Source organism: Pezoporus occidentalis, unplaced genomic scaffold (genome assembly GCF_034315485.1).
Source record: "Pezoporus occidentalis ecotype Australia unplaced genomic scaffold, CSIRO_AGI_Poc_V1 ctg225, whole genome shotgun sequence".
NCBI classification, from domain to species: Eukaryota; Metazoa; Chordata; class Aves; order Psittaciformes; family Psittacidae; genus Pezoporus; species Pezoporus occidentalis.
In genome coordinates this window covers 177349-201721 of record NW_026914128.1, presented here as the reverse complement: position 1 = coordinate 201721, position 24373 = coordinate 177349, and the positions used below count along the sequence as shown (strand labels likewise).

Sequence of the window (24373 nt, the reverse complement as noted above, 5' to 3'; positions counted from 1 at the left end):
ATGCAGTCCGAGGCTGAATGCTGCATCAGTTCAGGATAAAACGCGCTCCCTACCCTTAACTCCCACAGACTTCACAAGGAGCAGAGTAACACAGGCTGGAAAAAGTGGCAGTGTCTTCCCCAGTGTCTACCCTAATGGGACCTATTTTCTGGGAACCCCATTTAAATCCATGATCAATGAAGCTGTTGATAATGCAACGTCTTTTCTCTCGTACGTGGTAAAAGAGCGAGAGGTTACAAATTTGATTGCTTCCAGCTAAGCAGCACTTTTATACCTTTTCAGCTTTAAGACTCCAGCCCTGCAAAGACGAAGCATATGTTTGGCTTTATTTATTGCATTGACTCCAGCATGGTTACTTACCATATCTAAAAGTTAATCAATTAAATAAGCCTCTGCCTGGTTGAGATTAATTCCCCCATATGTGCTGTCTGGGGCACACAGTATAGTTTGTTTTATGAGAAACAATTGCTATCTTAATTTGCTGATTTAATTTAAAAAACCATTGACAGCTGTGCAACACAGCAACTGCACAAGCACAGCACAAGGAAGAATTCATTCCTGAAGGTTGGACTGTAGCCCTGCTAACATCAGACAGGCTATTTGCACGCCCTGGTGTAAGACAGGGAAGAATCAGATATAGAGGCATTTCATCATCTCTAATTCGAAGCTTGATTCGGCTGTATGAATACAAAGAGCCACTGTGTGTAGCCACACAGAAACCAAGAGTTAATGATGAAGCCTTACTGCAGAGTTTCTTCCCAGGCGCATCTTCTGCCGGATGCGCTGTGCTTTGCTTATTTTATTGTTGCTTGCATAAAAAACAAAGTAAATTGGGTTTTGCTTTCTGGGAATTATTTCTTAAACTATTCCAAAGTACTTTAGTGACAAAGCTCCGCTTAAACGTTCGTGTTGCATTTTGACATTGCTTGGCTGCTTATTCTCATTATCCACTTCACTGGACTTCTGCCCTCCAGAAAGAAAAGAACTCCAACGACTATTTTACCCTCCAAGAAGAACATCAGCAGTTTTTCCCCCTCAAAAAGCTGTCGGAAGCCTGGCTTAGAAACACTGCGAGCAGAAAGCCTGCAACTCCGGGGAAGGAGGAAAGAAAACCCCCAAACCAAAGAAGGATGCAAAGTGACATCCCACTGACTTCATCTGCCTGTCACGCAGCAGCCCTGGCGCTGGCCACCCACCTCCCCGAGGAGAGCGGTGTTCAACGGGGCCACCTCCAGCAGGGAGACTGTCACTGCCTCAGCGTGGCGCTGACCTGCTGGAACAACGGGAGGAGAAGCAGCAATAAATCATGTTGGAGGGAGGCAGCTCTTGGAGGGGACCACAAGGTAAGAAAGGGATTGCCCTAATCCTAAGGGCTGTTTGGACTCTTACAGTCACAGAATCAGCTGGGCTGGGAAAGACCTTTAAGACCCGAGCGTTCCCCAGCATTGCCAAGGCCACCACTAACCCATGGCACTGAGGGTGTAGTCTACACGGTTTGTGAACACTTCCAGGGATGGCGATTCCACCACTTCCCTGGGCAGCCTGTTCTCACCTTGCGTGCGCATGAGGAGAGGCACCAGGAAACGCAGGTTTCAAAGGCTAGAAACAAAGCAGCAACAGTTATCCTCAGGAACATCAAGAAGGAATATTTTATGGCCTATGAGTACTGGACCCTGGGTTAGAGGAGCCTCCTTGAGCTCCAGAGGGGAGCTGCGGGCTGAAATAAGATGCCAGGAGGGCACACGATGGGGTTACAGTGCTTTGACTCGGCTCCTGCAAGCCTTTCACGAGAGCCCACTCCCCAGTGATGCTCTCCTGGAGGATCATAAACCCAAGGAATTTCAGATAACAGTCGCTGAGCTTGGTCCCGGTGTCTTAACATCTAATATTCAGAGGGAAGGGTTTTTTCTTGGCCAGAACTGTAGAATCAAAACTCTTAACAACCAAAGTGCCTGACTTTGCAAATGCTGGCTTTAAAAACACAATACAGGAAGAAGTCATCGGAATCGTATGTTTCCGTGGAGGATGTTAGTATCTCTAAACAGTAACACAGGCTTATGAAGCAAGCCTGAAAAAGAGAAAAGAGACCTGGGATGCTTCCTGAAGAGAGGGAGAGGCTTCAGGATGCTGACAGGCAGAAACAAAACAGCTCCTGAAAACTTCCAGCCGAAGTGAAATGAGTAAACAACAGCCTTTGATTCTCCTGGGGTTTGGTCAAAAAATCATTTATTTGGGGTGTTGTTTGGGGCGAGAACAACAGAAAAACCCCACCACCAGAAGAACCCCACTCTCAGCTTTCAGTGCTGATTGCATGGAAACCTGCACAATCAATCACGTGCACGCATTTCTCATGAGAGGGAATTCAAGGGAGAACTTTGTCCATCTCTAGGGAGCATCCAGGAGACGTCTGCAGTCTGAACTGACTGCAGACTGAAAAGGGCCCTAATGGAATAAGCAAGCCTTGATTTCTGCAGGCAAAAGCTTTTCTCGCCAAGTTTCACCCTACAAACAGCAGCTCTCCCATAGATTTTCTCATTGGGAATTCTCTGCCAAATTAGAAGATACAGTTTGCTTGCAAGTGCCACCCGCTGCTTTTGTGGAGAAGAGGAGAACCCTCAAGTTTAACAGAAAAGCTCCAAAAATCTTTCTTTTTACAAGCAAAACAGAGAATCCTTCTCCAAGAGCATCGCATCCCAAGCCAAATATCAGTTGCGAAAAGTCAGAGCTTGCTTTCTTTTAACTGAAAACACTCTTGGGCTCTTTCCCCAGAAACCACATGCAAACGTTTTGACAGCTTTTGTCTCAGGCTTTCAGACAGAAGTCAAGAAAGAAGTAGTGCTTCAATCATTTTCATGTGATATAGGAATTAACATTAAAAATAAGGGTAATTTTCTAACACTTGTGCAACTCAGCAGCTGCAATACTAAAGGTTTTTGAAAGATCAGTTGACTGGTTAGCTTTTTTTTCCCTTAATTTAAGTGTATTTTGTTCAAGTTCGGTTGAAATCTAGTAAACACCCTCATTTCAAGCACTCTAAAGCGGCTGCCAGAGCTCCACGGCTCCTTGTAAATTTTCCTCTGCATGGACACTGCCATTTGAAAGAAGAGCTGCAGTGTTTCTGCCTAACGCATTAATCGCCTCTGCTACTCGTAATTTATCTTCTCCAACGTCTACATAAAATAAATCACTTGTAAGCGCAACAAAAATAGCTATCGAATATACGGCACTGTCCCAGTCCGCATTATTAGGCTCATTTTAACAACAGGGGTGCAGACCCTGTTGGTCTCACCTGCTCAGCCATTAGTTCCAATTTGTCTCCCAACGCTTGCCAACACGCTGGGGTGTGGGAGCAGTCCCAGAAGACCTCTTTGGAAAACCTCCACTGCATTCCCACACCTGACAATATTTCACTATACCTCAGGGTAATGCTAAACAGTCTTTGCATTGTCCTATGCCATCTGGTCAGCATTTTTAAGCATAACTGCTCCGTACGGGCGTCTCGCGCGCTCCAGCCAGTCTCTGTTATACCATACCACTCACTTTTGTCATACCCTTTCCTTCCAGTTCATTGCTTTTTTGCCACTAGGCAGCACCGAGAAGCACACAAACGCACTGCATGACACAGCCAGGAAACTGAAGTAGCGGAGGGAGCATCGCCTTGCTCTGTGTTATTGCCACAGGCCGTATATTCTCAACTCCCTACCTACGGGGACAAGCCTGCATCGTTTCCAAGAGAGCCAGCGGGTACTGAGTAACAAATCCCACAGGATAGCAGGCCCATGCAACAGGAATACTGCACAGGCACTGAATCTAATACAGGTAAGGCACTGCTGTTGCGAACTCAGCACAGATCCTCACGCTCCCGTTGTGTCCAGATGTCCTGCACCACAGGGAAGCAGCACATTCAGCTGGATGGTGCTTCCATCCAGCAGCCATAATGTCAAAGCCAATTCAGGCTCTAAAGCTGCTCTATAAAGCTGGAGAAGAGAAGCTGTGCGGAGACCTCAGGGCAGCCTTGCAGTATCTGAAGGGTGCTGGAGAGGGACTGCAGCGATAGGACAAGGGGTGATGGGTTCAAAGTGAAACAGGGCAAGTTCAGGTTAGATCTAAGGCAGAAGCTCTTCCCTGTGAGGGTGCTGAGGTGCTGGCACAGGGTGCCCAGAGAAGCTGTGGCTGCCCCATCCCTGGCAGTGTTCAAGGCCAGGTTGGACACAGGGGCTTGGAGCAAGCTGCTCTAGTGTGAGGCGTCCCTGCCCGTGGCAGGGGTTGGGACTGGATGAGCTTTAAGGTCCCTTCCAACCCAAACCATTCAATGATTCTATATTCCCAGGGGTTCCAAAGCCCCACGCTGGGCAATGCACTGCTCCCTGAGCTTGGCACCAGCTAGGAAGCACACACCAGTGCTCCCTTTTGGCCCCACTAACAGCTGGCTCCAGGTCTTCAGCTCTGCTCTTAAGCAGAACTAAACTACACCAGGCTCCCTCCTCTGTAAAATGAGGATGTGTATCGCTCTTTGGGAAGCATTTTAGAGCTGGGTGTGAGGCTATTGCATAACTGCTAAAAACATTTACATAGCACTTTTGCTGCCTGAATTAGTCTAACATTTTAAAGGGAAGTGTTTTATTTAAATAAAGCATTTTAAATGTTTTAGCTGAAGCATTTTAAATGGAAGTATTTTACTAAACCCCCTCCCTCCTCCTGTTGTCTTCTGCAGACTACCTTCCCTAATAATTCATGTCCTCAAGAGCTCGGCTGGCACCCTAAGTGGGTGCATTCCCAGTACCTGAGGAACAATAAGAAGGTTTCACACTAAGTTGAGATCCAAAGCTCTCTGGCAGAGATGGGAGTCTGTCTGTGCTCAAGAAAGCCTTCAGATCAATTAAAACAAGGCCTAAGGTCGTTCTGAATATTCATGCATTGTTTGTTCAATTCTGGAACAAGTAACACATTAACGGAAGGACCTGCTGGATTCGCCCAATCAACATCCTGAACTGAGATTTCTGCGATCCTGAGCATGTCCCAGGCAAACCCATTGTCTTATTCATAGCCATTTCTTTGCCTTCCCCTAACGCTGCTCACTAACCTCAAGCCTGGCCATCGCTAGTTTCCCCGCCAATCCCATGTGGTGACATCCACCTCCCGTAACTGTTGACCTCAGGAAGTTAAGAAAACAAACGGTTTCAAACCCACACTGTGAAATATGGCTGCTGAGATGGCCAGCACATTCTTCTCATTTTTCATTAGCCTCTCTTGTAGCTGTCGCAGGACAAATCATCTGGCAGGAAACAGCAGCTGGGTCATAATAGAGCAGCGTCTGGTTAGGTTTAGATCTACGGATAGACACCTTCCATAAAACCGCTTGGCAGGAACGTAAGATAGCATCTCTTGGGCACCTCCTAACCCTGGCATTCAGAGGAAAGCAAGTGAATCTAGGGCAAAGGCTCCCGAAGGGGGCATCATTAGACTCAATGATCTTAAAGGGCTTTTCCAACCTAAATGATTCTGTGCAGCCTTCGTCCCCCTGGGGTCCCAGAGCTGCCCCCAAAACAAGCCAGGTACCTTGCATTGCTTGTGCCCAGCCCAGAAGCCCAGGGCACCACCAACTTCATCCAGTCCCAACCCCGTGCCGCAGGCAGGGACCCCTTCCACTAGAGCAGCTTGCTCCAAGCCCCTGTGTCCAACCTGGCCTTGAACACTGCCAGGGATGGGGTTCGGCACCCACAGCTTCTCTGGGCATCGCCAGAATTGCCAAATACCTTGCACAGAGCAAGGGACTAATACTCCTCTATTTGCCTGTGCCAGGAGAGGTTAGAGTCCTAGGTCTGGTAATGCCCAGTATTGTAACTGCCATGCCAACTATGCCTGTTGCCAAGCAAAAGACACCACCATCAACATTTTAAAACATCTAACCTGAACAGCATTGCTTCCACATCAAAAAGCCCCCTTGCCAAAAACCACAGCTAACTGTTGGTTTCAATTGGAGAGTTTATTTGCCTGACATTAGGCTGCTCAGGTGTCTGCCATTATTATTCATACCCAGGCTTATGAGATATGAAATGCATAAATGTGAGTAATTCTGTGCAAACCCCTTTGGAAACAAAACCACGTGTATTAGCCAACAGCATGTTTTAATAATTAGAGGACAGCAGCCAAGGAATAGCACAGTGGTATTCAGAATGTATCAGATCTCCTTTTTCTTTCCCTTTTCCCTGTCTCTTCCTCTTTCATTTCTGTGGCTGTCATCTTGCCTGTCAGAAGGGAAGGGAAACGTTTCTAAGCCTCTAACCTTTGGTGCCTGAGGAAAGCTCATCTACAGCTTCCAAACTGCGCTTCACCCTCCCCAGGTGGGAAAGAGGATGGCAATGAAACGCAGCAAGGCTGAATCAGAGAGAGCACACGAGAGGCCCAATTCTGCAGGTCTGTGGGACTCCTCTTTCAGAGGCTTCTCAGAACCAGGCCAGAGAAAAGCCAACGGATTCAAAAGCATTGAATCAGCCTTCAGAAATTCAGGATGTTGGCCTAAAAAGCCCAATGTCTCCAAGAAACAAACCAAAGCAAAACAACAACCCCTGCTCATTTTTTCACGTGCCTTCTGCTTTCTGAGCAATCTGCATTCTGACAGCATATTTAAGCCTTCCCCCTCAAGGACGAGATGCTGCTTCTTATTCTTCTTCAGTACAAGCGCAATCCTAAGACAGATTCTGATGTAATGACACGTGTCCAGGAACTAAGAATTTAAAACCCAGGAGAACACATGGGTACTGTAATAAAGTCGTGAGCTAGCAGTGACCAGCTCATCCTTTGTTTGGTCACCTTTCAGTGCAATTCTTGTTTATGTGACAAGCAGGGCCTTCAGTGATACCTTAGTTTATGGTTGAAACTGAAACAGGGCAAGTTCAGGTTAGATCTAAGGCAGAAGCTCTTCCCTGTGAGGGTGCTGAGGCGCTGGCACAGGGTGCCCAGAGAAGCTGTGGCTGCCCCATCCCTGGCAGTGTTCAAGGCCAGGTTGGACACCGGGGCTTGGAGCAAGCTGCTCCAGTGGAAGGTGTCCCTGCCTGTGGCAGGGGTTGGAACTGGATGATCTTAAGGTCCTTTCCAACCCAAACCATTCTATGATTCCATAATTACATACCCCTTCATCCATACATCCACCTAACAGCGTTTATAGAGTGTCTTTCGAACATGGGCTGTTTTCCCAGTCCACTAATTGCATCCTTCACATGGTGGCAGTTATAATTCAGACACCTCCTCTTCTCTCAGTGCCTTTAGCCCAAGACCCAGTTGTCCCCTGCACGCTCAGCTCTCTCCTGTTTCACCTCGCTGCCCCACACTGCCTGCATTGTCACAATGCAGCCAGCACACTGCAGAGTCCCTGCTGACAGGGCTTGTTCATCAGGCAGATCCTGCATCCCGCAGGTCTGGTCCTGCACTACCGACATCCAAGAGCTAGGATTTGCCTTGTGGGCCTTGATCACAATCCCACTGAATCTCTGGAAATTCTGCTATAGATGTCAGGGGGTATCAGACTGCAACTGGTATGTAATTGTGTGAAAAGAGAACGTCAGCACCAGCTACTTTTTATGCGGACTAAAGGACATCATACTGGCATGTCAACGGGATAAATCAGAGTTGTTCGTTCCCTTCTGCTGCAAAGCCAAAAGAAACTCGTATTATCTCTGCACACCTCTATGCCCTTCCAGTATTTTATGTATCTTCTTGAATTGCAAGAAGATGATCTGCCTCGCTATCTGCCTTTACTATGCCAGCAGGCCAGGAAATTGTTTGGGGGCTGGTTCCTGGATGCTGCTCCATGTCGCAATGCAAGGAATCGGGATTAAAAATTAGTACTCAAGTAAATCAACTACAAACACCTCTTCTCCTCAGATCTCAGGTTCCTGGTCGGGAGAAGCTAAGCGATAAGGAGACCTGCACAGTAAACTGCAGAAAGTTCAAACGGCAAGAGCCTGATGCAAGCCCTTATTTACTGCAATTCTAATCTACTTCTAATCCATCGCACAGCATAACACAGAGCCTTCTGATAACAAACAGCTACACAAACCCCCACTGATTTCCCTGAGCAACATAAGCTGCCAAACCCCACGTTCAGCCTCCATGGGAAAGACCTTCACCTCTGGATAGAGCCCATTGGTGCACACCCTGTTAGCAATTGCCAGCTCCTTTGGAAATGACTTTCATCTGGTTGCAGAGAACGCGTGTGTGGAGCTAGCCTGGCAGCCCTTCTCAGAGCTTTATTCACTGCAGCTTAAACGAGACAACCATCCGTCATTCTACTGCCTTACATGAGATGCTTTGGGTAGCCCTAACCTTCTTACTCTCTTTTTACTAACTCAAATACTCATGCCCGGCATTTATTTCCTCCATCCTACATGGGAGAGAGGCTTTCAGTGTCCCTTCCTATTCCCATTGGCAACAAAGATGTTCTATTTAATGTCTTTTTTTCCTATAGGATGGTGGACAGTGAACGGCACGTTTTCACCCATTAAAGATAAGCCTCAAATGACTAAACTGTGGTTCTTGGCGCACAAAATAAATATAATAGAAGTAAAGTAACAGGAAAAAAAAGGACATTTTTGTTACGGTATTACTATCATGAATAGTTGCTTAACAGTACCTGCCCTTCACGCACCCAGTATCTGGGTAGCCCCCTAAAAGAGGTGCCCACAGTGGGTGTCCCACCTTGCTCCCTGCCTCTTATTTCCAAGGTGCCTCCAGCTCTCTGCATCACAGTGCCAGTTCTAACTGGACATCAGCTGTCTCTGGTGCTTCCTCAGGCTCTGCCCAGCACCACCAGTGACAAAGGCAGCTCAGAGACAGCGCTGTAGAGCTGGCCCAGCAAACCCCAAGCCATTAGCTGCCTCCTGCTCACAGAGGCTGACATCTTTCAGGCAGCGTCAGAACTCATTCTCTGAAGCTGGGGGGCTCGGATGAGCCCCTAAAAAAAACAACTTTTGCAGTAGGTAGGCGATGGCAGTACTTGCCGAACAGCAGACTTCAAATACATCTAATGATATCAGTGCAGCACTGCCTTTGCTCGACGAGGCAACTCTTTCACGCAAGTAAAAGCAATAAATGCTCAATTACTGTTTGCTATTTATTGATGTCCCGATGCACTTGGAAGGGAGTGGCGAGATCACATCACATCACACACAGGAAACGCTTGGGATAGCAGCAAGAAGTCTCCATGAGTTCTGAGAAACCGTTCACACCAGTGCCATGAGTATTCCCAGAGAAGTTACCAAACCTTGGCTGAGCTGCTTAAAACAGAGCAGGCTCCATAAGCACACCAATAAGCAAACTCTCTTGCAGCTGCCGGGGCTGATGCTCTTCCTCACTATTCTGATGCAGACAGAGAACTTGCTAGCCCATGATGGTCACCAGAAGACGTTTGGTCCACCTGAACATCTTACCAGTGTGAGTAGCTACGTTGGAGGGTGCCCTGGTATCCTTCAGTTTCCCCTTGGAACACTGCATTAAGGGAATGCTTATGTTCCTGCACCCCAAATTTAACGAGAGCCCCGCTGAAAGGAGGGGAAGTCTTTTCCATTCACCCTACCATAGTTTGTAGGTGACCAATACAAATAAACAACTTATTCAGAGACTTTAAATACAGATATTTCTGCTTCAATGCTTGTAGAAGCAGGTAAGCAGACATGAAAAGAATCCTACGTATGGCTAAAGGAGTATTTAGGTTTACATACAGATTTCTCTTGCCCTGCCTTTGTAAGTTGAAAAATCAACAAGCATTTCACATTTTGCTGCCTGGGGAGCTGGTTTTCGAGCAACCCTGTGCTCCTAGGAAAGTAATCGGTATTAAATAACCCTGTACATATAAGTGACCATCAGGACTTCAGCAGACTCCCTTCATAACACTTGCTCTAGCCCTGGAGAATATTAATATTCACACCTTCCTCCACAGCATCCCATCACACCAGCACCATCCCTGTACTCTGTCAGGGAAGAGTTTTGACTTTCCATGCACTAATTCATTTGCTGCCACATTCCTTGGCTGTAACTAAGTACAGTTTTCACCTGTCCAGACAGTAAATGGAGCCAAGGAATGACTAAGCTGTTTAGGCAGGGGAATCCATGGGGGAACAGCCTGTGATGGGTGATGGTCTAATCCTGGAAACAGGTTTCTCCTCATGTCATGGGCTTTACACCCCCTGCCATTTTACACCTTCTTAACCGTACTTTAATCTCATAATCAGACACAATGATAACTAATCCCTCTGGAGTGACAGTAGATTTACAGCTCCTTCTGAAAGATACCATAATGGAAAGGAACTAAGGAGTAATCTTCACCATCCCATCGTGCATCAACAGGGAATAGCAAACCACAGGCATGTGTGCATGTAGAGTCATTTTCAGCCTTTGTTCCTGTTGCTTTCATGGGGTAGTAACAGCAATGGCTAAAAGGAAGACGGTAATCACTGAATGTACTGAGAATTAAGCCTGGCGTGAGCTGGGGCTGAAGGATTCACACCCAGTCTGAAACTACTGCGGGTCTTCAAGGCAGGGCTGTAGGTGGAGATCACATGGAATGGTATCAGTCCACTCTAACATCAGCATGCAGGATGAGCCAGGCTGTTGCTTGACAACACATGGTTTATGTAGCACGCAGCCTAATCCTGCACCGTGGACTAACATGGAAAGGGCCACGGACTTGCTTCCTACTTTTAGGGTGTTACTGTAGCCAGTGGATTAGGGAACTAAAAAAAAAAGGATCTTTCCTGGCAATGCTCAGACCCTTTTAAAAACCAGCTTCCCAAAGTTCGCTTTGATCATAATTCTGTTTGCTTTATATGTTTCTGAAGGCTCTCTGATGTGACAAACCCCCCTTCCACTGCTTGCATCCAGATACAGTTTTGCGATGAAAGGCTTTGTTCTCCTCCAGTATGGGAGGATTTGTGATTGGTGATCTGCGCCATTATTCATCTCTGCATGAAGTTATCAGACCTTATTCTTTGCTGGCTTTCACTGATGTACATCAGGAGTCTCGCCAGAGATACGACACGTTAGTTTTGAAGCAAACAAAAGGAGGTCCAGCCCTTGCATGTCCCCTAGAAGGTACTTCAAGACGAGTGGACTTTGGTCTTCATTTTGTTGTGACTGTCCCTCTGCAACTAATCAAGAACACCCCTAGATTAACTTTTCCAGGCAATTCCAGCTGGCATCCAGTCACTACTCCACAGTGAGCTGCGGAGTGGGTAGGCAAGGCATTGTGTCACCACTGCAGGTGAAACAGTAAGATCATAGTCGCATTTTTTGTACTCTTAGCTCTATGATTCAACCAGTCTTAACATACCAGTGAGTCAGAATGTGTTACATCCTGGCACTGCTCACAGTAATGCTCCCAGATGACTGGAAGCGATTAAAGTCTTCATCTGCCCTCCAGCCCCAGCAGTGTCGTTCAGGCAAGAGGTCCTGAGCCCTTGCAAGCCACCACACATTCCCCAAATTGGAGATCTTTGAGGAATAAACTCTCATTTTTAGCACAAAGCCACTGGATGCCAAGAACTGCCATTGTGCAAGTGACATGCTCCAAGACTCGCTTTACTGTTCAGATCCCAAATCCCCCATTTCCTGTTGACTCTCATTGCTTAAGCTAATATCATTCAGCCTCCTCTTTCAACTGGGTAGAAGGGCTTAGTCAAACCCCACTGCAGGCAGAGGAACACAGTGCACATGTGCAACAGTAGAAATAGTTGGCTCAGAGCATATTCATTTGTTGTGTGTAACTCAGTAATAAAAAACAAATGGAGAGACTTCGCTTTATGTATAATAAAAATACTGCAATATTTTATGTGTCTCATTTTAGCAGCCTGTTTTTAAATAACAACCTTTTCTTTTTTTTTTCCAATTGCAAATCTCTGCACAGAGGAGCAAAACATTAAAGTATTTTTAGTTTATGGGCTAAACGTCCAGCCCAGCAGTTGGCTAGTAATATATGTATACTGATAATAACCGCAGCTAGCAGGGGATGCAACGCAGCCTCAGTTATTTCCCTCCGCCCTGCAAGAACATATTCCTCCTGTTAAGAATCCCGATGTCAGCCAGCACTGCTAACTGCATCGGTTCACGCTTCCCTGAAGAGAAGCAAAATGGTAGATGGCTCTTTGAAACCCCCCAAAGCCTTTCTGAGCAGCACAGCTCAACTGCTCTGAAATAACAGCCCTGAAATACCAGATTCTCTTCTTCAGATGGTTGTTTTTACTCAATAGGCAGCGCACTGTTGGAAACTCACCCCTTTGAAATTCTCTGAGCACATAGGCTTGTTGGTCTTCCTCCAGGGAAAGCCAGTGACACCGAGGAACCTTCTGAGCTTGTAAAGATGCTCAATAGAGTCTGAAGATATGGAAGTGGGCATCGCTTTGCACAGAAACACGTCCCACCTTTCCAGCATGTCTGCTTTGTCTGCTGATAAAGAGTACGCTGGTCCCTGCAGAGCACGGTGCGGGGTCCCTTCCAGCCTGCTTTGGGCAGAGCCCAGACACAGGGCTCCTCAAGGCACAGGCAGGGACGCTCAGCACCACCGGTGCGCAGGGAAGAGGCTCTGCTTTGCTTCAGGCAGAACGTTAAGGGTGCCGTGCAATGAACGCACCATGAGCAAAGAACCACTGGAGAGGTCAGCCCAGAGGTGCCAGAACACGCAGAAAATTCAGCGTTAATTGCGATGCACCCCAGCAGCGTTTTTATGCTCTCAGACTGGATTTGCCATTTCCATGACACTCGCCAAATCATCTCGGTATCACTCTGGTTAAACCCGTGGCGAAAGACAATAGCTTTCCTGGAAGCAGATGGGTGTAACGCCTGCAGAAAAGAATCCGGCAGCAGGGCCAGACACCAGCACTCCCTAGTTTACTCGTGAATCACGTAACCAGTGGTGACGCTACAACACGCTCTTTTCCCCTCCTCTGCTTGCTGTGTTTCATTCAGGATGCGTTTTAGGATACCATGACCATTGGAAAGGAATAATCATCATCATGGTCTAAAACATTTACTGCAGTCCCTACAGAGAGCGAGTTGAGAGAACTGGAACCAAGTGGCTCTTTTGTTTTCCCCAGCTAGAGGGTTTGGAGCGAGCAGGACGCATTGTTTCCCTCCAGCCTTCAGAGGTGAAGACAAATTAGCCTTTGCTTCTGACAAATTGGCTTCTTGTTTTCAATAACAAAGTCTCCTAATTGAAAACATAAACCCTGATTTGAAAGCCTCTTGTGTTTTCACACTTGGCTTTTAGCTTATTTGTGCTTCTCCACTTCGGCATCTTTGAAAAGCATTTCTGGAAAGTGAGACCGCCCCAATGTCTCCCACTAAACCAGTTACTATTATCACTGACAGGCACGGCTTTACAGGTGGGGACAGACAAAAGCATACAGAATAACAGACAAAAGAGTTTTTGCCATCGGCCTCTCCCCTACTGTGTACTTTCAGTAGCAGTTAAGTTGTCCCATTCATACAGACGAAGTATCCTAGAATATAACACTGGTCAAAGTGGGAATCTTTCACTGGAAAAGTCCTGCACCATTGTCATTTCCCCCCACTTAAGTGACGAAACCCACAGAGCTGCACACTCCACGGCGGAGCACGGCTGGAGAGGGCTGCCTTTTCCTTCTCAAGCGTTCACACAGCGTGGAGACGAGGCCCTCAGTGCCATGGGTCAGTGGTGCCCTTGGCAGTGCTGGGCAACGGCTGGGCTGGATGAGCTTAAAGGGCTTTTCCAACCCGGCTGATTCCATGATTCTCCTCCCGGTACAACGCCAGCAAGCCAGCTCCTGACCTCTGATTGTTGCTTCCAGAAAAGGGTCTGAGAGGGCTCTGCTGAAGTTTGCTTTGTTGATAAATATCCGAGAAGCCCTCTGGGATCTGAGGCTTAAGCAACTGTCTGCTACAAACCAATTCCCTCCTCCGAAAGAAAGAAAGGAGCAGGAGAAGGCAGTGCTAACCCCACAGTGAGCTGCGTGGTGTAGGTGCTCCTGGAGAGAGCAGCACTGCCTCTCCTTCCCTTCCCGTTTCATGTGGACCCTGGAAAACCCTCACTAACCAGGCAGTTGTGCTGCCCCTGAGAAACAATGAACAAACAAGCGCCAGGTCATTGTCAAGCTCGAAGCCAACCCACTGCAGCACTCCTCAGAGCAAACTTCCTCAGTGGTGACTTGATTTTGTTACCGTTTTTACTGCCATCTAATTGAAGCCACCGATGGCTAATTGCTTCATTTATCATCAAGTTTACAGGCCACACACTGCAAAGCTAATTAGAGAGCAGACATTGTGCTTCAGCCTCCCTTTGAAATATTGCTGCCATTTACATGTAATTCCAATTCATTACGTTTCAAAGAAGCTGAGAGGGGGAACAAAGATTATTTCTAAAGACCAGCACTGAGATTAGGCAGGCCCAGACCCTGCTCTAACACAGCTATTTTAAGCTTATTGGGAAAGGGGGTGGAGGAGAATTAACAGTTTCCTCCCAGTTTCTGACGCTACCGAGCGCAAACCCCAAAGCCACATCATGAATCTTGCCTAAACGCTCGCCGTGAGCTCTGCTCCACACACACAGGTCTCAGCCGTACTGATTTTCACAGGGAAGTGGTGAATTTTGCACTCGAGGTGAGAAATACTGCCCTAAGGATTTAAATCTGACAAGTGCCAAGGGCCCGTGAAGGTTCCTCTGTTTGGCATGGCGAGGGGGGAAGGCAGACCTCGGCGTTCGCCACGCACTGATTCGACCATAAATCACCCGAAGCCTGCAGACATTTGGCAGACCTGCAAAGAATTGTTATTTTAACTGAAATCTGATAGATTTTCTACTTCGAAGGCATTTTCAGATAAATGCCTCCGAGCTGGAGCCAGCTTTGCTCTTTCCTTGCACAGGTTTCCACACTAACCTCACTGCTGCTGCTCTTTGGACTGAGGTATGCAGGACCCGGCTCTGAGCAAGAATAAAGCTCATTCTCTTCCCTGCTTGTTGTTTGATATTCCCCTGTCGCAACTATTCCTCTTCCTTCCCCTTTTTAGGTCCCCTACATCCTGACAGGCTCATTTCTCCCTAAATAAACTCGAAGCACAGAAGCAAAATACATTTGTTGCCCGGGAAACACGCAACTCAGTAGACGAGGTGGCCGTCCTAAGAGAGCCATAGACCTCCAAGGAAGTTTTTATATCAATAATTGTAACCAACCAGAAGTTCCAGGTTACTATAACATTCCCTGCTACTTGCTTGCTCCTTTTCAAGGAGTTTGACGAGCTCCTCATTACAGCCCATGATTTATTTTGGGTTTATGTGGAGTCTCAGCCTTCATGTCCAAAGTGTTTTATTCTAACAGCGAAAATCTGACAGAATTTCAGAAGGGGGCAGAAATCACTGCCTGAGGATTACTGGTGAACTCTTCATTGTATCATCACTCTGCCTCATCAGCTCCCCTTTTCACTTGGATTCAATGGCTGTTTTCTGTAACACGCCGCTGCTTTAAAACAGCCCTATTTCCTCCGGCCTTCTAAATGACACTAAACATAGTGCAATAGCATATGACATCCTGCTTCCGGCACCGACAGCACACCACTGACAGCAAACCCTTGCTGTCTCTCCCAGGAAAGCATTCACACCACTATTTCCCTCTAAGAACCACTCAGAGGGAGGACCTCCCCAGGGAGACTGACTGGGTGTGCTCCAAGAAGCACTCCATCACCCCACATATGGGGCTATTTTCCATTTAAGTTATGATGTCTCCTACAGATCCCAGCAACGATCATTTTGCTTCTTGCCAGATAAGAAAACTATTCTTAGCAAGGCAGTAATGTCATACATTCTCTCAGATATGAATTGAGGGGCACACGTTAAGTTCAGTCATGCATCACCCCCCTTGAGCACGAAACTCTGGGAGGATCTCATGTGATGAATCAAGGAAGTAAACTGCATGTCAATACATTAGTGTTATTATGTTTATCAAGGATTTCTTCCAGCTGGTTCACAGTGCTTACTAGTGAAAGCAAAGCCAAAAGGGGACGACATCCACCACTAAGAGCCAACTACAGCCTCTCAGACAACAGCACCAAAGAAAGGAAGTGCAGAGAATCTTGAAATAATCAAATACGTCAGGGTCACTGTACCAAGAACCTAGTCCCAAAATGCAGGTGACACTGGGCTTAAAAGCTGATCTCAGTCTGTGACTAGATGAAGATCACATACAGGGACTCATCCTAGTTGGATGGAGAGCTTCCTCAGCTGGGAGCAGGAATTTCTCAGAGGGCTCACAGGGCTGCCTCCAGTTTGCTTTATTAGCAGTGAGCACTGTTCCTCTGTCTTTTCTTCAAGTAGGAGCCAACTCCAGTCTATTCTAGATATGTTTTTTATGCCTATTAGTGTTATTGCCACGAGGCCACAGGAGAGTATCTGTGTCTCAGTGAAAGTAATGCCGGGGTGGCATCTGCCTACAGACATACTGCTCTGTTAGCCCTCATAGCTATGCTGGCCATCAGCAGCAGTAAGCAGCACCTTGTGACAGCACATCAGTTTTCCCAAACTCCACTGGGTTTCCCAAACTCCCTTTTCACTAAGGTTTATTAGTAGCAAGTTTAAACCCCCTCCAAACGGATGGGCTTTATCAGTAAAGCAGAGGCCTCACCTTCCCCTCTCCCTCCAACCTGAACCAGTTTACTGCTGTAACATTCCCCTCCAGCATCCAAACTCCACGCAGTAATGTGATCCCTCCTGTGACAATAAGGAAAGCAGTCTATGTTGCTGCAGAAGAAAAATAAACCAGCAATTAACAAGTTCCTATATGTTTCCTGTTTATATAATACAGCTCTTTCGCAGGGCAAAAGCCAGGAAGAAACTGATAGGCCTGGAAAAGGTTTGCCATAAAATACCCGCTGATGCAGCTAGACCTGTTGTTTCCTCCATGAAGAGTGTAAAAGGACGGATTTAAGTGTGGATTTAAATGCTGTCAAGACTGGTTAGAGGTGGCAGCAGGGACGGCTTTCTGTAGGTGACACCTGTGGGAAAGCTGCTCTGCACCACTTGTGAGTAGGGACGTTTCCCACCACAAATACTTTTAGATGAAGACTATGTGCAAGGCGTACACACTTCACAAATGCATTAGAAATGACCAATTTTTAAGCAGGGTAATAGTAAAGGGAGGTTTTGATTGGCTGCTGCTTATTTAAGGGGTCTCAAGATAACATACTCCTCCTTATATGTGATCCTCTACTCACAGACCGAGATCAGCTCTTAAACCCAACATAATCTCTATTTTGGGACTGGGTTCTTGTCACATCTCCAAGAGAAGAAGTTGCACTTGATCTTCAACGAGCATGACTGCCTGTGTTGCCATCTGGCTTCAATGCTTGAGTGCCTCATCAAACCAAACTGTGACTGCTGTTGTGCAGGACATCAAGTTCTGATGCCTTCAGTGATACCCATTATGGCTTAGATACCCCAAAACTTGATTTTAGGGTTTGTTTCCTGTTATTTATGGGGTCTTATGCAAACTGCTGCCCACTTGAAACACTCTTTGTATTGGGCACTTTCCTCCTCGCCCCAATCACATTTGACATTTAATCTTGGTTTTCTCTGAGCAGAATTTTAACTTGAGAACATGAGCTTTCCTTCCAAGAGGAGGCTTGAACCACAAGAGGAGCTTAGATGGCTCCTTTCCTCTTTAGGTAGAGCCTAAAGAGGACCGCATAGGAACAGGCCATACTCTGACAATAAGCAGCACCAGCGAGGCACTGATGTAACAGCTAACTCACCACGTGAAGAGTCAGCCCTAGTCCCGTCCCTGCCATTAGTTTGCTGGATAACCTTTCCACCACACCGTAACATTATTTCTCATCTAACAGGAGCTCAGCATCACCAGCCTCTTTTGTGAAACACTTCAAGAGGAAAGGTCCTGTAGAAGATTGAGGGACAATCTTTTTGCGGCAATTGTATTGGCAGAAGACATTAAACAACCTTACTGCTGGAAATGTGATTAGTGCTATTATTATTGGCTTGTCTTCGTTTGAGATCAGTAATTCCAGCCAGGAATAAAGTTTGTCATCATTCCAGAAAATTTAACTACGTATTGGAATAGCTGCAGTCTTGGTTTGTGTTTTCCACTTTTCTTGCCTAAACTATTAACTCAAAAAGCAGAAGGTCATCTAAACCCACCCAAAGCCCAAAAGGGGCTACGAAGGCTCATTCTGATCCTCGCTTTAAGATCAGCTGAGCCACGTGAGAAGGTTTGGTCTAGCCAACCTCTTCCTAGAAGCTGAAAACGAAACCACTGGGACAAAATCTGATGTGCACAAGTTCCGGTCAAAAAAAGACCAAAGCCTTTGCTTGCAAACACACTTTAAAACTTCCCTGAGCTTGGCTTGAGAGGAATTCAATCTAAACTGACAGGCCATTCCCCACTGATTTCAGTGGGAGCTGGGGCAGAGGCCCCATGTACCGCATGCTCCAGCTCCCCATAGAGCTACAGGGCTCCACGGGGTTAGGCTTGGCCTCAGGTGCGTCTGCTCCAGAACCATAGCTCCCTGCATCCACATTCCCCTCTTCATCCATTCCACCTTTAAGAGTCAGATTGTCATTAAACTCTTAAGCTTGAGCTCTCAGACATGCATTTATGACTCGCCAGATCAAGACAAAGAAGCGGCAAGCCTGAGGACAGTTGCTGTGTGTTCAGCATCCAAAATTCTCCGAGGAGATAGCTTCGTGTGATTGCACAATAGTAAGTACTATGAGTTCAGCCTCGCTTTTTATCTTTCCAAAGATCTTCTGCTCCACTAGTTGTTTGTTATATTTAATATACATTAAACCAGCAGTTTCTCCTCTTGCAGTTCGCTTGGGACGGTTATTAACAAAGGTTTAACGTATACAAAATTATCCCTCAGATGTCCACGCCAAGTTTGCAGACTGTGCATTAAGCAGCTTTCAAGTAAACTGCTGGCAAGAAAAGGCTGGATAAATTAAAAATGGGAGAACGATTAGCTTCCCATATCCAAAAAACCAGTGGAATAGGTTTCATTCGCGTTTCCCAGGACGCTACTGAAGAGAATGGCTTCAAATCAAAATGATTGCTTAACCTTAACTGCAGAGTTATGACATGAAAAAGCTATAATCATCAAATTAAAGGGGTAACATTTAGGACAAGTGTGGGTTGAACCATCCTAGGATATATGGTCAGTCCTATGATGTGAAGTGGGATATGGGAAAGGAATAACATAATAACAACATACACTTTTAGTATCTTTCATCCACAAGAATCTGAAAATGCTTCCCAGACTAAACATGGACATCCAGATTCTGATTTCTGCTCCTCTGGTGTAAATCCAGAGTGATTCGACTGAAGTTATTAGAGTCGACTCTTCATTTACAAAAGTGAAACTGAGATCAGAGGTTTGGCCCTATTGTAGGTGTACAGTAATGGGTTTCATTTGTGCACTGGTCTCACTCAAACAGCTATAATTTGAAGCAAATTCATTTTCCAGCATTGGGAGAACTAGAACTAATAAATCTGGCACTCACATATATACAGCAAGAGAGAAGAAAAAGCAGAAATGCAGCTTTCTAACGTTCAGCCAGAGACGTAAAACAGGCAAGTATCCCTGTGAGTATAAAATAATACTGCTTTAATTCAGATCAGTAGAAAGGCTCTCCAAGAAAGCCCTGAAGTAAGAGTGGAAGGAGGCAGAAAGAAGAATTATACTGAAGCACATGAATTTCAACTCCAGAGATGCTCTCCGCCCAGTCCACCCAAGAACTCTTTTTGGACAAGAAAAGCAGCTTTTCCTTGGTGCAGCACTGCTCACTCCCAACCACACCTAGATGCTTTCTGAAATGCGTGAAGTTCTCTCAGCTCCACAGTCCCTGCCTCTACAGTTTTAATGCGCTGTGAGAATTGGAAGCAAGAGGTCCAATTTTCTATGTTTCATAGTGTTTTCTATGAGCACAATGCCGAAGGAGGTTCTTTTAGGCTTCTTCATGAGAAGAAAGCTGCTAAACCATTTATATACACCCTGCAAAAAGGCTCCTTCAACCTTGCAGGGCAAAGACCAAGGGTCAAAGATCTTCCACGGATAGGAACATCTCTACTTTTGCGCAAAATTGTGCCCTTCTCAATCCAACTGCGTGTCAGCAAATAGCTTAAAACTTCCCAGGAGAGTATTTATCTGATCTGAGGTCAGTAAGATTGGCATTAGAACGTCAACTGCTGGGATGCAAAGAGCAACAAACCCTGCAGTTTATTTGAGCAGTAGGGTCAGAAAGCAAGCATGAACCGGGGGGGGGGAGGTACAAGAAGCTCCCTTTGAATGATGAACACTAAACTATTGGCTGCTATTTAAATAAACAGGGTTTGCACACACCACTGATCAAGACTGAAAAAGTCCTCTTGTATTTCTGAGCTTCTGCTTTCAGACAACCAAGGGTCACCACCGACTCGAGTCACCATCTGGTCAGTGAGTTTGCCAGTTTTTGGCCTTCTGCAATTCTTTCTCTACCTTTCAGTGTGATACTGCAAATGAATGTCACTGCAAGCGCAAAGCTTAGGAGCCCAAGATTTAGACTAGTTACAGTCAAAAGGGGGGACAGCAGGGACTAACACAAGTCCTTTAGAAGATTTTCACATCTGACAGGCAGGATTGGAAGCGGCTCAATGGCAGAGCCCAAACTGTGGTGGTGAATGGTGTCACACCTAGTTGGCAACCAGCCACCAGCGGCGTCACTCGGGGCTTGCAATTAGGGGCAGTGCTGCTTAATATCTTCATCGGTGATCTGGATGAGGGGATTGAGGGCACCCTCAGTAAATCTGCAGCCAGCCGCAAGCTGGGTGGGAGCGTTGATGGGCTGGAGGATAGGGAAGCTCTGCAGAGGGATCTGGGCAGGATGGATCTATGGGCTGTGGCCAACGGGATGAGGTTCAACAAGGCAATTGGAACAGGCTGCCCAAGGCAGGGCTGCAGTCACCGTCCCTGCAGGTGTTCACACACCATGCAGATGAGGCCCTCGGTGCCCTGGGTTACTGGTGGCCTTGGCAGTGCTGGGGAATGGTTGGACTTAATGATCGTAAAGGTCTTTTCCAACCTGCTTGATTCTGTGACAGAAAATTCCTCATCTCATTGATATCCAGGGAGCACTTCTCTGGCTGCACTACTCTACAGCTAAGCCCTGAAACAAAGGCCGTGAATTTAAGAAAAATACAGTGATTTATACACAGGCTGTCCCAGGGACTGCTAAAATCGAGTAACTTTTGTCCTTCACCATTCTTTTTTGAGCGACTAATGTTAATTAAGACAGAATTTCTTTTTCTTGGCCCAGGGAGGCCCCTTATATATTCTCCACTAAATACATGCTTGCCAACAGAAAATGCACAGAAACACAGAGGAACGAGATTTTTACGCAAGCCTTTCTCTGTCTGGCCCAAACACAGATTCCAAGGGTGTATTCTGTTTGAAGACATGAAATTCTTTAATAGTCTGATAAGCAAGAACCTTGCCTTATCACTCAACATGGCAATATTTGCTCAAGCAAGGACCAGTCCCTGTGCATCTGTACTCCTTCAATAAAAGGAGAGGGGGATGATTTTAGCCTCTACCACGCTATCAGCAGGATTTTACCTACCTTGGCTCTGTTGCTAGCCTACAGCAGCCCTGGGGAAGGAGCAAGGGGAGGGCTGCAGCCGAAACCAGCCACAACCCTCTGGCTGCTGATGGCTCACAGTTTACCTCTTGGTCCTCCAACCCTGAATGAGGGTAAAAGCAAGTGCTGTCTTGAGCAGGGTATCCTGCTAAAGCAGCCTTTCATTTCTGGGACAACAATAACCACAATAACAACAATAACCCACCTGCTGCAGAAACACAGAACTTCCCATGTGCTCCCCATAAAAACACGGGATTGCAACAAGGAGGAATGTTTGAATTATGCAGTTTGGGATTTGGTGTTTTTTTTTCCCTGTTTTTAATGAAACAAATCTGACAAGGCCTAAATATTTCTCAAATCAAAAAGAGAGAACACTAGGGACAGCTAGGTTCTGATTTGCAAGGCATAGCATCTGGGGTTCCCACTGACTTCAATTACCTACTCCTTCCTCAAGCCAGAGCTTCCCCTTGATGCAGAGGTGGGAACTGCCCTGAGCAGTGCACAGAGTTTTCAGAATGTATAAGAAAAGGTCATTGTTCTCCCCTTCTTTCCTGCTACAAATAGAACAAGCTATTTTTTTCTTTTTACAACCATATTTAAACAGAGCAAAGGAGCTAAGCAACCTTCCAGTGTCTGAAGGGCGCTACGAGGATGCTGGAGAGGGACTCTTCATCAGGGACTGCAGCCATAGGACAAGGGGTGATGGGTTCAGACTGAAACAGGGCAAGTTCAGGTCAGATCTAAGGCAGAAGCTCTTCCCTGTGAGGGTGCTGAGGCACTGGCACAGGGTGCCCAGAGAAGCTGTGGCTGCCCCATCCCTGGCAGTGTTCAAGGCCAGGCTGCACAAAGCCTTGGGCAGCATGGTCTAGCATGAGGCATCCCTGCCTGTGGCAGTGGGTTGGAACTGAACGATCTTAAGGCCCTTTCCAACACTAACTATTCTGTTGTTGCCTGACTGTAAGACCTGAGTGCAAATGGCAATGTGACAGGCTGACAGAATGGATTCTGGACAGAGCCATCTCTCCTACACCTAAGGAGTGCAGCCAAAGGGAAACGCACACCCCAGGCGTTTGTTTCCTTGCCTCACTCATGTCATCATCACACGTAACAGAAGGGAACAACAGATTCTAGTGCCTCCCTAACAGTCTCTTTGCTGCACACAACACAGAATGGAAACTATTCCCCAGCATCCCCATGGGTAACAGCATTCAAAGGTAACAGTGCACTCTTACCATCAAAATGCTTCTACTTATTTATAGAGTACCTAGGCTATTTGTTCAAAAGGAACAACAAGTTGTTATGCCCACTGCCTTTACCTAGATATGGCAGCATTCTATGGATAAGAGATATGTTTGGTACAAGCCCTTATCACCTTGAAGCAGGATCTTAACTTCAACGTAGGCAGGTGAATTCAAGAGTGGTTTATAAGTCCATTTTAAGGGGAATTATTTTTTCACTCAGCTCCTCAACACTCTCCTCCCAGTTAAACCCAGTTAAAACTTGTTCTTTGGAAGATCTTTGCTACCAGATTTCATGAACACATTCATTTCAGCAGAGCTACTTACTGAAAGTACCAGGCTACACAGCTGCCACTCAAGTCTTAAACAAATACACAGTAAAACTGCTTGATTCTTAACAGATAACCAAAGCCTTCCGGAGGACATCGCTTACTCCTGATACTGCCAACACTGGTTTTCCTCTGCACTTCTCCCGAGGTTCTGTAAAATCCCCAATGGGTCTTGACCCATCTTTCAGAGCTACTCACCCATAGATGCAGGAAGCTCATCCAAGTCTTGGGAGAGAGAGAAGCAAGAAAAGAGGGTGAAAGGCATGGTGGGACCTATATAGCTTGTAAAAAAACCCCACTGGAAGCTAATGAATGACTTAATTAAGTACTCAGGACCTGCAGGGCTGCTGCCTCCAAAGTGCCCCAGAGAACTCCCATGTCCTTGAACAACCCGGAGCTTTGTCCACACCTGCAATCAGTTGGTGTTTATTTCCTCCCTTCTAATGCCTGTGGGGTCTCAGGGGCGTAACCCCAGCAAGACCTTCAGCAGAGGCTGCTTGCAGATTGCTGTGGAAATGAGGGGCTCTGGAGTCTCCTGATCGAGAGCAGGAAGCTGGAGTACCCTTCTCTGCATTTATAGCCCCAAACTGGGGAGGTCTTCAAGGAAATCAGTGAGGCTGCCTGTGTCTAACCCACCCTTCATAACACTACCACCTGCCTGCTGCAAGTCCTACTTCCCATCTGAAACCTGGCTGACACAGCCACATAAAGGAAGCAGTAAAACTAGGGAAGTATCTTAGGCAACAGGGTATCAAACCAAACACTGCGTACTCTTTGGCATAAGAACCAGAGATCCACTGTCCATGTGATACACTAAAGAGATCAAGCTGAAATACAGTGCTTCAAGTCAGGAAAACAATCTTCAAGTGGGATGTTGGCTATACCAAGCACATGTTGTTACAACTGGCTGTATGGAAAGGCTGAGATGTTACCCTATCAGTGTGGAGACTTGCCTTGTCCATGTATAAACATACTCCCTTGCTCATGCTACAGTCTCATGAAGAAGGGGAGTTTCTAGTGCTTTTACGGTGCATAGGTCATATGGATTTCCTTGACAAAGTAGTTTTTATGTGTCTTGTGAGAGGATCTTCAGGAACCAAACACGATTTTTGGGAGGAGAGGGAGGAATTTATTTCTATGGGAAGTTAGCACAGAGCTGATCTAGTTAA

The 24373-nt window shown here is 46.4% G+C and overlaps 1 long non-coding RNA gene across 1 annotated transcript; it reads right to left on the bottom strand.

Moving 5' to 3' along the window:
- Positions 1 to 10797: 10797 nt before the first annotated feature.
- LOC134164789 (uncharacterized) lies at positions 10798 to 23435 on the bottom strand. Its single transcript, XR_009965265.1, has 2 exons — positions 23403 to 23435; positions 10798 to 11138 (listed from the first exon to the last, which is right to left on the bottom strand). It is a non-coding gene; the product is annotated as an uncharacterized LOC134164789 (long non-coding RNA).
- Positions 23436 to 24373: the final 938 nt, after the last annotated feature.